General features: G+C 36.9%; 1 pseudogene; it reads right to left on the bottom strand.

Annotated features, from left to right (window-relative positions):
• Positions 1–11,716: 11,716 nt before the first annotated feature.
• Positions 11,717–12,634, bottom strand: LOC143391808 (olfactory receptor 5AK2-like; annotated as a pseudogene).
• Between the last annotated feature and the right edge of the window lie 2,155 nt (positions 12,635–14,789).

Here is a 14,789-nt window from a genome sequence, read left to right as displayed (position 1 = left end):
GAATTTCTTAGAAAATAGACCAATGGAGCCCTTTTAAGAAGGCCACATTGAAAACAGGTGGAGAAAACACTTATGAGGGGAGGGTGGTCTAGGTCAGGGACTATTTAATACACTCTTGATGGGGTAATGACATTTACCTTCTCAATTTCGCTTTGATCATTCTGAAACCAACTAACTCTTATGGGGATGCTTTTAAAGGATGAGGACCAACTACAGACCATTGCACAGACAGGATTTGTCTGTACATAGAAGATGAACTATTTTGTTTCATGTGTGATGCAGATATTTCCTGATCAAATGTATGCTATAGATAAAATGTCCATGACCAGAATGTTTCAAATATGTGTAACATATACTTAGTCCTAGTGCTTCTGAGCTTCATTTGGAAATACCTTTGGGCAATGAAAAGGAGACAGCTAGCCCTGGGTTTGGATTCTTTTCTGCCAGTTTACAGAGACTAAGGAGGTAGCCACCCTCTGCTTCACTTCCTTCTCTAACATGGATGTCACAGAATTCACGTGCAAGTTCCCTAAGGGCACTCAAACAATGTTTCTAAAAAATGAAAGTTTGGAAATAGGCTTAAATACATTGGCAGGTACATAGTATGGATCAAGACATAATCCAAAAGTGCCCACATCTCAAGGTCAAAAGAGAAGAAAGCAAGGCATTGGCCAATATTTTAGTGTGGGCCCTTTTAGAAATTAAGCTTTCTCTCACTCTCCTTTTCTTTCATTCCTTATTTATTTATGGACAAAATTTATACATAATACACACTAGTTATAATTATCCATGAGAGTGTGGTTTGGGTGAGAGTCAGTCTTATTTTTTAAAATCATAAAGTTTGTTCTCTCACTTTTATTTTTACACTAGAAATTTGTGATATTTTAGATTACAAAAGAACACTACTAATCTTTGATGTTGTCCTTGGTATGCTAAGGCTTACCCCTGACATTTTACTTTTTTGTTTTCTGTTTGCTCTATTTTTGTTTCTATGATTATTTTTCCTGCTTTTTTGTAGGTCATTTGAGCATTAAAAAAAATTCCAGTATAACTTTTCTCTAGTGGTTTTAATATACATCCTTTTTAAATAAAGCTTGTTGTTTAAAGTGGCTGTTCTAGCTAGGTATTATAGACACATTGTTGGTGTTGCATTTTACCAATTTGGGTACCATAGAAACCTTACTTCCTTTGTTATCCCTGATAGTCTCCCATTTTTTAACATAATTATCTTAAATATTACTTGCATGCATATTCCCACCACTTCAGAGTATTAGAAGTTTTTCTTCAATGTTCAAGAATAATTTAGAAAACTCAAGAAAAGAATGTCAATGTTCTCTAATTTTCAATGTTTTTGCTTTTTCCATGCTCCTTCATGTTCTCTGATGTTCCAGGACTCCTTCATCTAATATCAATTAAGAGAGAGTTTGGCAGAGAAGATAGAAAAGCATGCTATTATATGTGGTGAACCAAAAAGGTCATATAAATATAATTGATATTGAAGATCAAAAAGAAAAGGTAGGAAAAAAATACCATGCAAACATTAACAAAAATATTGAAAGAGAGACAACATTAATATCAGATAAAGAAGACTTCATATGAAAGAAAATTACCAGGAACAAAGAGGGCTGTTAATGGCAAATGGTTAATCCATTAAGAAGAAACAGAAATCCTAAATGTGTGGACACTATACTAGGGAACTGCAACAAATATAAAGCATAAAGTGATAGATGTGAAGAGTGGCAAAGGCAATCCTCAACTAGGGGTATTCAATATTCCCCTCTTAATTGTTGGTAGAACATCTGGACAGAAGATCAGCAAGTATATAGAAATCAACCCCTTGGGTCTACTTGACATATGGAACACCCCATCTAACATGAGCAGAATACTCACTGTTTCCCCAAGCACGTACAAATATACCTTGAGTCAGACTCTATCTGGGGCCACGAAAGTTCTAAATCAACTTAAAGTAATTGGAAAATAATACAGTGAGTATCTTCTGAAAACAGTGAGTTGAAACTAGAGATGAACAATAGAAAGGGAACAGCATACATTCGCAAACTTGCAAATAAGAAACTCATTTCTAAACATCATTTTGGTCAATAAGGTCAATGAGGGAAATAAAAATATGAAAATGAAAATAATACAATGCATGAAAGTTTAGGGGATGCTCCTAACGTGTGGAGAGGGCAAGGTGAGCACTGAATGCTCACAACAGAAAAAAGGTCTGTAACCCGTGAGCTAAGCTCCCACCTGGAGAAACTAGGCAAAGGAGAAAGTGAACCTAACACCACAGAAGGAATGGAAATGCAAAGCTAAGGGTAGACGTAAGTGCAGTTTGACAGACAAAAACCATGTGAAAATGTCAGCAAAACACATAGGTGATCTGACAAAGTAAAAAGAGAGAAGATACCAATGATCAAGCTAGGAATAAAGCAGGCTGAATCATTTCACGCCCAGGAGACATCAAACAAGTAATGAGGGAATTACATGAATAACTCTACACAGAGCTTTTACAACAGAGGAAAAGTAAAAACTACACCTAAACCAATTTGAAAGCAACAATTTGAACAGCCATATAGCAATTAAGAAATTTGAGATTATGAATGAAAAACTACCTCTTCAAAAATCACTGAGGAATTTGTCAAAATCTAAGGAAGAATTAAATACTATGAAAAGAACATTTCCCAGCTTCTCCTTATAATTCTAGTTTGACTCTGATAAAAATGACAGATGAAGAAATTATGAAAGAAGAAACTTATATGAATGTAGATGTAAGACTCTTCTATAAGACATTAGCAAATGTAATTCAGATACATAATTATATACCATCCAGTGAGATTTACCTCAGTGGTGAAAGACGGGTTCAAGATATAAAAAACCAATTAATGTAGTGTACTACAAACACACACACTAAAAAGAAAGATATCAGGATCATAAAACATGTGTGGACAAAGACATTTGACAAAATCCAACACCTATTTATGGTTGCATAAAAAACAAAGCTACTGAAACTAGTACTAGAAACAATTTCCTCAACTTGATGTAAAACAATAAATACTGTTCTTGGTGGTTAGACACTAAATACTTAGTACTTAAGATCAGTAACAAGGTAAACATGTGCTCATCACAGCTATTCACAATAGTTTTGGAAGTTCCAGTTCATGAAATAAGGGAAGAGAAGGAACAAAATCACACATTTCAGAAAGGAAGAAATGAAAATTATTTGCCAATGACATGATGGTCTATGTTGAAGATCCTGAGAAATCTACCAAAGTCTTCCAGAGTTCAAAAGTTTATGGAATACAAGATGATCATAAAAAATCAATTGTATCTTTATGCTAGCAACAGAAAGGTGAGAATTGAAATTAAAGTGCCTATTTTACAATCACTAAAAAACTGAAATACTTGAGTACAAATCTAAGAAAATCTGCATAGGATTAGCATGCTGAAAATTAGAAAATATGAATGAAATAACACAAAGATCTAAATGAACAGATCTACTGGGTTCATGGATCAGAAGACTCAATATAATGAAATGTCAATCCTTTCAACCTTTTATATGGGTGTAATATAATTCCTGATAACATCTGCAAAATTTTTTATAAGTAGGCCAAAAGTTATTCTGCAAGTTATATGGAAGGGAAAAGGTGTTAGAATCTAAACCAATTTTGAGAAAAAATAAAATGATTGAACCACTCCACTTTGATCCCAGAGTTTGTTATGTAGCTGTAGTAATATGCATTAATGTTGGTGGAGGGAGATACATGAAGATGAAGCAGAACAGAAAACCCAGAAACAGATACATATGGGTATAGTCAGTTTATCCTTGAAAAAGATGCAGTAATCATTCAATAGGAGAAAGGGCCACCTTAATAAATAGTCCTGGAGTATCTGTCTACCTATAGGGAAAAAAAAGAACTTGACATAAACCTTGCATCTTACACAAAAAATAACTTAAAAATAACATATATTTAAACACAAAATACAAAACTAATAAATCTTCCCAAGAAAAGAGGACCCAATTTTTAGTTCCTGAAGTTTATAATGGCGAGACATGAACAAACATTTCTTCAAAGAAGGGCATATGGCTGAAAAAAATATAAAAATATGTCCAATGTCAGTAGTCATGAGGGAAATGCAAACTAAGAACATGATTGGATATCACCACACTAAGCATGAGGAGATATCACTGGGCATGTAGCAGACTGGCTAACATAAATATAGTGACAATACCAAATGCTGGCAAAGACACACAACTACTGGGTCTCTCATACAGTGCTGGTGGGAAAGCAACATGGTGTAATCACGCTAGAACAAAGTTTGGTAGCATTTTTTTTAAAATCTAAATATATTTACCATACAGCCTAGTCCTTGTACACCTATGTAATTATATTCGTACAAAATCATGTCACTTCAAAATGTATAAATAAATTTCAAAACAGCTGCATTTGTAACATTCCCTCAATGGTAAACAACTAAAATGTTCTATAACATGTTATGGTTAAAGTGTGGTGCATCTCTTTTGTGAAATGAGCACAACAAACTGTTGACATATGCAAGATGGATCTCAATGGCATTACATGGGTTAATAAAGAAGCTAATTTCCAATCACCATGCACTATGTGATTGCATTTATAACATTATCAAAATGAAAATTATGGAGATGAAGAACAGGTCAGAGATTGCCTGGGGCTAGAGATTGTAGGTGGAGGGGGGTGATGTCTATACAGGGAAGGGTGTGAAGCCTGTGTGGAATCTTAGATCTGTGATGGAAAATTCTACATCTTGATGATTATGGTGGTTGCAGGAATCCACACACGAGACAACGAGAGAGACATGTGCACACACTATACCAAATTCAAAATCCCTGTTTTAGTGTCAGAGTAGAATTACATAAGATGTACTATTGAGGGAACACTGTGTGAACTGTTCATAGGCACTTGACACTAACTTTGCCATTTTTTTTGTAAATTTATGAGCATTTCAAAATAAAAAGTAAAATAAAAAAATAAAAAGGAAAATACAGAGCCTGGCTTGAAGTGATGTGAAGTTCAAGTTAGCAAATCTACAAAGACCTCGAAGCATGGTGCAGACATTGAATGCTCACCCCATGTCCAAACAACACATGCAAATGTTATATTAAGCATATTTAATGTTGGTTGGTTGGTTGACTGATTAGTTGATTCAATTATTTGATCATTCACATCCTTTCCTGGGTACCAGATTCAAAACCCTTGCTTCCTTTCCATCACATCACCTGGTCTCAGGATGAGATATGCTGGAACTGCACCTCCACCCCTGGTGCCTTGCTGCTTCCTGTACACAGTAACACCACACAGCTGCTGTTGAAAATGGGAATTGCCCTGTTGTACTCACACCAGAGTTTCTTCCAGAATCTCTTTCTGCAGCTGGTGCAGGCTGATTGCCCGCGGAGGGCTCTCTCTGTGATTCCACCAGGGAGCTCATAGTCATGACCCCAGGGATCAATACTCATTCTCTTGAGGACCTGAGGTGCCAGAGCTGAGATGGAATTGAGTAAACAATGTTATCTGGTGATTTTTGACTGATGGAAATTGAAGCTGGGAAATGAGTCTTTTCAAGACTTTTAGAGAAAATTATTCTTTCTCATGTCATTGTTTCTTTAATAACTACTTTTAATTATGAATCAGGTTGAGCATCTTATGTCATTGGTTATGTGTATATAAATTTTTATGTTTGTATAATTGTGAAAAATGCCTTTTTGAAAAAAGAAATCTAAACCTAACCTAAATTTATGGGCATATGGTCCCTGGTATGACAAATAATGATACTATTATATGAGCACATATTATAATATTGATTAACCATTGTCATTTATTTCAAAAATTGCTCTTGAATTTATAAATTTATACATTGTAAAAATCAACTCTACACAAAGACAACATGCATTCTGGTTGTACTTTATGACTATTTCAGACAACCATCTGTAAAACAAGAGACTTTGAGTTTTGTTTGCTAGGTAAGCCTGCCCGTCTTAAGCCTGTGGTTTGATTAATATGTAAAAAGAAAGCTAAATTCATTGAACCTGTAGATTTTTGATTAAAGAACAAATGAATGAGGGAAAGTTATTATCACAAGTCTAGTGGTTTAATATTCAGTTTTTCTTATGGAATGGCTAGTTTCTCGGAAATCTGGCTTAAATATAAGGATTCATTTCCCTTTGTGACAGCAGTTTGAGAGTCAAGATCAATCCCTTTTTGATTTGCTTTGCCTTTCTCATGTGTTGACTGCCTCACAATCTAACAGCTCTACTTTAGCTTCAGACGTGACAATTCATCACAAAGCAGGAAATATGCACAGAGAGGACAGGTTATCTCACATACACCTTTGAACAGGAAAGCAAAATTTTTCTTCAAATTTCCCCAGAATCTTCAAGGTAAATATCACCATCCGCACCTTTGATATATAGATTAGCAGAAACGTTGAGGTCTTGCACCACATCTTCTCAGAACTCGATGGTAGTGCCTCTGTGGTAGAGAGCTTTCTCTGCCCTAAGAGGGGCCCGTCTTCTATGGCATCTCTCTGCTTCTTGCCTCAGGAATATCTCTTAAGCCATGAATCGGCATAGATGTGGGGGGTTGTTTACTGCTTTGGCAAACTTTCAATCAGTGGAGGAGAAAGAGAATAGAGTAAATGTCACAACCTTCTGTCCTGGGACAGACAATTCTGAGGGACATTCAATATAGTCCATTCAAGTCCCCTGTGGAATTGAGTTCCGGGTCCCCAAAGTGTAAAGCAGGTAAGTCACTCACTTAGTCTTCCCTGCATTTCCTCCTTCACTTTCTCTTGTTCTTCTCTCTGCTGCCTGGAATGAACACCACCAAAAAGTTTAGCAACTGCAGAGTGTGAAGGAATGGTTCCCACAGAACTGATGTCACTTCAGATAACATCCAAAAATTAAGGGGTGCCAAAGACCACCCTTCTTACAAAATAGTTACTAATTTAGGGATCTTCATTATCACCCTCAGACTTGATAATGCACTAGAATATGTCACAACTCAAGTTAGGCACCAAAGGTTCATGTCCCACCTGCTCCTTCCATTTATGTATTGAAATTTTGCCCCCAATGTGCTGGTGTTAGGAGGTGGGGACTCTGGGAGGTGTGTAGAATTAGCTAGTTATAAGGGTGGAGCAGTGCTGATTAAGGGGACTTGTGCCTTGTGAGTACTGGAGCAGCCTGATGCCTCTCTTGCTGTCTGCTGTAAGAGCACAGAATGAGAAGTTAGCCCTCTCCGGCCAGAAGACAGTCCCCACCAGAGCCTGATCACACGGGTTGCTCATTTTGGCCTTCCAGTTGCCCAAACAGTGAGGGATAAATTTCTGTCATTTTAAAGCCATCCAACCTGTAGTAATTTGTTATACCAGTTCAAACCGACAAGGACAGGAATTTTTACTTATGGTGAGACTTTACCGTTGGAAATATCTAAAAAATTTGAAAGTGGCTTTGATTTAGGGTAATGGATATAGGTTTGATGTATTTTGAGAGATTGATAGAAAAAAGTCTAGACTTCTGAGAACAGAGTTTCAAGAGTGACTCATATGAGGCCTCAGAAAGAAAAGTGAGATACAGAAGAAGTTTCCTTATTCCTGAAGATATTCTAGGAAACAAAGAAAAGAACAGACACTCTCTAGGTCTGGAAGGCGAGACTTCTGCCCCAGATGGCCCAGAGGGCAGTGTGTGGAGCTAAAGAGGATGGTTCTTGAGCTTTGGGATCTCAGAGGTCACCTGCCTAGGTTTTGCACGTGCTTGGGCCCCATCACTCCATTTTATTTCCTATTTCACTTTCTTGGAGTGGGCATGAATATCCTATTCCTGTTCTCCTATTTTATTTTGGAAGCACATATCTTGATTGATTTGAGGCTCGCAGATGGGGAGTTTTGGCTCAGAATAAATCATTCCATAAATCTGATCCATATCTTATCTATACGACACTTAGATGAATCTAAGTGGAATCAGACATTATGGTTGATGGTAGATACAAGAACTTTTGGGATTTCCAGAATGGAATGAATGCATTGTGTATGTCAGAGGGATAAGATTTTTAGGGTCCCAGATGCAGAATATTATGGACTGAGTGTGGTTTCTCAATATGCCAATGTCAAAGTCCTGTACCACTTTGTATATATATACCACATTAAAAAAAAATCAATTCATCTGTTGAAGGACACTAAGTTGGTTCCATAGTTTAGCTATTGTGAAATTGTAGCATTTGCTGGTAAACGGATGGAGCTAGAGAATATCATGCTAAGCAAAATTAGTCAATTCCAAAACCCCAAATTCTGCATGTTTTCTCTGATATGAGGATTTTAATTTACAATAAGGGAGAGCAGTGCTAGAGAAGAATTGAGTTACTCTGGATTAGGTAGAGGAGGGTTAAGGGAGGGGAAGGGAATGGGTGTAGGAAAAAATAGTGAATTAATCTGACATTATTACCCTATGTACATAGATGACTAAATGATATGTGTGATTCTACATCATGTATAAGCAGAAAAATGAGAAATTGTACTCCATTTATGTATTATGTGTCAAAGCACATTCAACTGTCATGTATAACTAATAAGAACAAATAAAAAATATAAAAAATCCTGTACCACAATGTGAGAGTATAGGAAATGGCACTTTTGGAAAAAAATTTAAGTAAGAGGGCTGGTCCTTTATGAATGGGTTTGGAGAACTCTCTAGCTCTTTTTTTCTGCCAAGTGAGGACATATTGAGATGTTGACTATGTCCAACCAGGTAGAGTTCTCTTACTGGATCTTGCGGGTATCTTGATTTCGGACCTCAGGCCTCCAGAACATATGAGAAATAAATTGCTGCTGTTTACAAATTGTACTGTCAATAGTAATTTGATGACGTATTTGATATGGAACCCAAACAGAGGAAGACATCAGAAAAGCGTTGGACACATACAGGTTCAGTTTTATTGTATCAGAAGAATTAAAGTTGGTACCAGTTAAAGTAGGAGAGATAGAGAGTGAAGTCTGAATGAAATTTTATCTTCCTCAGTGACACTTTGCTGTCCTGACCTCAGTTAAGGCAGTGCGCATGGAGCATTACTGACCCAGGGAACTCATTAAATCTTTGGTGTCCCGTTTTTGTTGGAGCTTCAGGACACAGTGGCCATGTGGCTGTTTCTTAGATCCAAGCTCCTCTGGGGGACCAGATAATACCTTTTGTCTCCTATTCCTCTGAAGTTTGAAACTGACAGAATAACTCCAAATTCTGACCACAATTCATTATGCAGCGGCCAAAGATTCGAGGCCAGCACTGACACTAGTATCTGGCAGGAGATTCCTCCAGTTAGAGGTCACTTCCCAGTAGCTGGGGACATGGCCAGACTTTTCTTGAGGAAGCTTAATTCTTCTCTATAATCCCAAATACATGACCTTTACTCAAGTCCGTGTCTCAGGAGTAAAAACTGAGGCACTTATTGCACTAGCTGCAAAAGAGTTGGGCCATCAACTATTTCTGAAAGCATTACTTCCCATCAAATATGAGAGTTCCTCTAGGAAGGAAAACAAGAATGCGTAGTACATAGACAACCAGCTATATTTTTCACAACAATGTATGGAATGTCAAATATTTTTTTCTTTGTGAATACTCTCTTCTCTAGGCCATTGGTATCCCAAAGTGTTCTTTTTTTTTTTTTTTTAAAGAAAGAGTGAGAGGGAGAGAGAGAGAGAATATTTTTAATGTTTATTTTTTAGTACTTGGCGGACACAACATCTTTGTTTGTACGTGGTGCTGAGGATCGAACCCAGGCCGCACGCATGCCAGGCTAGCACGCTACCACTTGAGCCACATTCCCAGCCCCCAAAGTGTTCTTTATATGATCCCATATTTTTCTCTGAGTTTAGATTTATATTTTTATAAAAGTAGCCTTTTCTGATCAAATTCTTTTGAAAAACTTTTTATTGGTGCAAAACGATTATATATAATAGTAGGATTCAGTGGGACATATTTATACATGCACAGGATATTCCCCAGTACCTCACCTTGCCCTCCCTTGACTTCCAGTACTAATTGAATTCTTGCGTCTTCACAGTAATGTTCAAAAGCAGTTGCCGGTCCTAGTAAGTCCTTATAAAACACATGCTTCTATAAGAATAGATTGCCATACGGAACTATTAGAGAGATAGACTATATATTTTTTCATTTAATGGACAGATTCAAGTTTTCTGTGAACATTCCTTCTTCCCTCATTCTACAACTATTTTAATAAGTACTTAGTAATTTCCAGACACCTGATGCAAGAGTGCATTTCTAGTCTTAACAGAGATTCAGCTTGAGTGTTTTTTCATATATACACTATAGCTTGATCAAGGTGTCAGGTAAAAACTCTTTACTCTGGGAAGGAATCTACCACTGTGTGGTAAGTTGTGAAAATGACTGCAGGTGCTTTCCTTCATTACTTGCCCACCATTACGAAGCCGGGTCCCGTCTGTGTACTAAAGCTTTCCTGCCAAATAATCTTTCATTGACTCAAAGATCTCTTGTCCCATGTTGAATTCCCATGGAGCTTTTGTAGTTTAACCTTATTTGTTTCAACAAAATGATTGTAAATGAATGATTACTGGCAAGAGTTCAGATACATCTCTTTCTAGGTTATCTCAGCTGGAGACAGGAATAGAACTGTTATCCAGAGTTCCCTTTCCCAAGGAAAGAAAGTGATGGCATAGGAATAAAGAGGGTAACTGTTGACAGAAGGAACTGTTTCTAAGTAGTGTAGGATGTAACAAATATAAGAATGTTGTATAGAAGTGATAGCTTGAGTCACAAGATAATTTGTAAGAAGGAAATACATTTATTTCACATTCAGAGTTGTACAATCATTGCAGCAGTATCTACAATGGACCTCACTATGGAAAATTTAGGGATCTTTTTTAAAAGTATGAGAAATCAATAAAACTCCAATTTTAGTACTGACAATATTTAAGCAATTTTTATTTTTTTCCAGACATCAAAAGTATATCATGCTAAGTGAAATAAACCAATCCCACAAAACCAAAGTCCAAATGTTTACTCTAATATGTAACTGCTAATTCACCATAAGGTGGAGAGCACTAGGGAAGAATAGCGTTACCTTGGATGAAGTAGAGGGAAGTGATGGGAAGGGAGGGAAGGGGATTTGGGGATAGGAAAGATAGTAGAATGAAACCGACACTATTGCTGTATGTATATATGTGACTGCATGGCCAATATGATTCTGCAACATGTACAATCAGAAAAATGAGAAATATCCCATTGATGTCTGATATATCAAAGTGCATAAATGCATTCTACTGTCATGTATAACTAATTAAAACAAATAAAAATAAAAAAGAAAGATTATGAATCCCAATAAAAGGATTCTCAGGCTACTGCCAAAAAAAGTATATTTGAAAAATATTTGAAATAATACTTTGTAAGTTTTATATAAACTCCATCATATTTTTCACCAACTACATAAAATTTCTCTTTGAAGATTATATTTTTCAAATTTTACTCCAGAGAAAATGAGTCTCAGGAGAGTTCTTAGAACATTTCCCATATTCTAGCATCTTAGGTGTTGATAGGGTAACCTGGATTTAAGAACTGAACATGTTAACACACTTTCAATTTCTAAATCATTAAAGGGTGGAAACATGTTTCCACTGCATGCTTTGATGTTCTGAATTGGGACAATTTGGATCCAACCTAAAAGAGCTTTGTGGCCACCACTTTTAAAGCTTCTTTCACCTCCTTGTTTCTCAGGCTGTAGATCAGGGGGTTCAACATGGGAATGACGATGCCATAAAATGCAGAGGCCACTTTCATATTCTCCTGGGAATTCTCAGAATGACGCTGTAAGTACATGTAAATGAGGGTGCCATAGAAAATGGTGACCGCTGTCAGGTGGGAGGCACAGGTGGAAAAGGTCTTCTTCCTCCCTGCTGTAGAAGACATCTTCAGGATGGTGGTCAGGATGTAAATGTAGGACAAGGTGACCACCAACACAGTGAAGGTCAAGTTAAATCCCACAAACACAGTAAGTACCAGGATGTTGATGTCAATGTTGGAGCATGATAGCATGAGAATTGGGGGGACATCACAGAAAAAGTGATTGATGCTGTTGGACCGACAGAAGGACAGTGAAAATGTACGTTTGTACGGAGGCATTTATTGATCCCATGAGGTATGAACCAGCTACTATCTGGATGCAGACTGTCTGAGACATGATGATGGAATAGTGAAGAGGCTTACAGATGGCTACATAACGGTCAACCGCCATGGCTGCCAGGAGGTAACAGTCACTGGTCACAAAGTTTGCATAGACCAGTAATTGCATTAAGCATCCACTAAACGATATGGACTTGTTTTCTGTGATGAAGTTTTGCAGCATCTTGGGAGTGATAACTGTCGTGTAGCAGATGTCAACTAAGGCCAGATGTTGTAGGAAAAAGTACATGGGTGTTTGGAGTCTGGCATCTGTCCTGATGAGTAGGATCATTCCAGTATTCCCCACCGTGGACGTCACGTAAGAAACACAATGAAGAAGATGATCTGAAACTGACGTTGGGCACCAAATCCCAGAAGGTAGAATTCAGTCACTTCTGTGCCATTTCCTTGTGTCATGGCTACCAAAAATCTGCAGAAGAACAGAATCACAACAAGACAGAAAATTTGTGATTGCTTCCAGTTTATGTTACATTTTTGACTTTGATGTTCATGATAAACCCAATAAAGTTTATTGATTTCCAATTAATTGGAAAAATATTCTTGATTAAAAATCCAGTTCATAAGTAGTATAATAGAATTGTTAGTTATTTTTAAAATGAAGAATTCTTCTTAGATAAATGTTGTCTTTTAATGTGTGGATCTAAAAAGTGTAAATTAATACAGTATTACCTTTTGATAAAGAGTTTTATAATAAGGCGATATCAAAATTTGATTTCCAACTTTTTTAGCTGCCTGTGGTTTTCCTCAGACAGTTATCATTTACTCGTCTAATTTTAGTTCAAGCTCTGGAATAATGATTCCTGGACCTTTGGTATGGCAAAAGTTGGCTGCTGCCCATCTCTACATGACTTTCCAGATAGGACCAGACATAAACCACATTTCCAATCAACTTGCTCTTGTGCGGTCATGATGTGATGCTCTGCCCAACTGTGGACAAAATTAATGCATGCTATATCTAGGCCTGAACCAACTCTCTCAACCTATTTCTAAAGAAACAGGAACCATATGACTTTTTGTACCCTTTCTTTTTTATCTAGTAGCTGTATATTAATATTCAGGGCAATTTTGCAAGTCATGTTTTAGGGTGGCAAGATATTATATGGGAAAACAGATAAAAATATGAATTTCAGATAAAACATTATTTTTTTTAGTAGAAATGCGGCTTAAATAGTAGAACATGACTCATTGTTTATCTGAATTTCAAAATAAGTGGACATCCTGGGTTTTTATTTCTTAAGTCTGATGGCCCTGTGTGGCTTATTGCAGTCTACCTTAGGCTGGATACGTGAATGACCATGCGGAACAGAGTCCCTGTCTTGGTCCTTTTGATGTTGATATAGCAGAACAGTAGAGGTTTGGTGATAAAAATAGAAAAAAAAAGGTATTTATTTGGCTCACAGTGCTGGAGGTTTGGGAAGTCCAAGATTGAAGGACTGTATCAGGCAGGGGCCTTCTGACCACACATCCTGCAACCAAAGGTAGACAGGCAAGAGAAGTTAAAGCAAGAGAGGGTCAAACTTGCTTTAATGAGAAATCTACTCTCTAGATAACTGACTCTCTCTCCACAGAACAGAAGTTAAGGAAGCAGAGCCCTTGTGACCGATTCACCTCTTATTAGACCTTACCTCCCAACACTCTAGTGGATAATTGTTCAATATGCGAGCTCTGGGGAAAGATTTGAATCAATGTCATGCGCCTGCCAATAGCATGCTTCTTACTCTGGGTTTGATGTGATTGAGATTTCAGTTGTTTTATGGCAGTGGGATTTGGGTTTCTTTTTTCTTTACATTTTTTCTCCTTTACATCTATTTGTCTTATTTTTTAACCATGTTTACTTTATTTATACAATGTAATAAAGATTTTTCTTATTAAAAGGTATAAATGAACAAAGATATAACAATACAAGTTTCCATCTAGAAAGTGGATTAATGATTGATGACTCATTTATCACACCCAAGAAAACCAACTATGAGTCATCAATAGAGAAAGATTAGATCTGACTAAGTTGATACTGTAGAATCCTCTAAAGGCTCAGAAATTGAGGTTAACTGGCACACAATATAATAGTATAATTTGGTTCACTATCCCTCCCCAGCACTCCCCACTCCCTCCCTCCCACATCCTGGGTCCTTTCCTGTATTATGCTGATTTTCCTTTACTTTTTCTTTTTTTTTTTTAATCCTTTACTGTCTCTTGTTTTAAATATTTCCTCCATATACCGAGAACCAAAATGAATCAAATCAAAAGTTTCCTTCGACAAACATAAATTAGTAAGCCCAAGAGGAGAATAAAAATGTATTGAATTGATCTCTATTTTTGCTGTCTCCATGCTCTCTGATCTTTCCGATGTTCCATGTTTCCTTCCTTTCCTTAACTTTCAGTTAAGAGTAAGAGGCTGGCAGACTGGATAGACCAACATGCTATCAATCCTGTGAACAAGAAACTCACTTCAAATGAAGTGATATCTGTAGGTCAAAAGGAACAGGAAGGAACAGATGTAACATGCAAACATTAACTAACATCTTGAAAGCATGGCTATATTAATTTCGGG

Source organism: Callospermophilus lateralis, chromosome 2, assembly GCF_048772815.1.
Source record: "Callospermophilus lateralis isolate mCalLat2 chromosome 2, mCalLat2.hap1, whole genome shotgun sequence".
NCBI lineage: Eukaryota > Metazoa > Chordata > Mammalia > Rodentia > Sciuridae > Callospermophilus > Callospermophilus lateralis.
The sequence above is the reverse complement of the archived record's forward strand: the minus strand, read 5'-3'. Positions and strand labels throughout refer to the sequence as shown.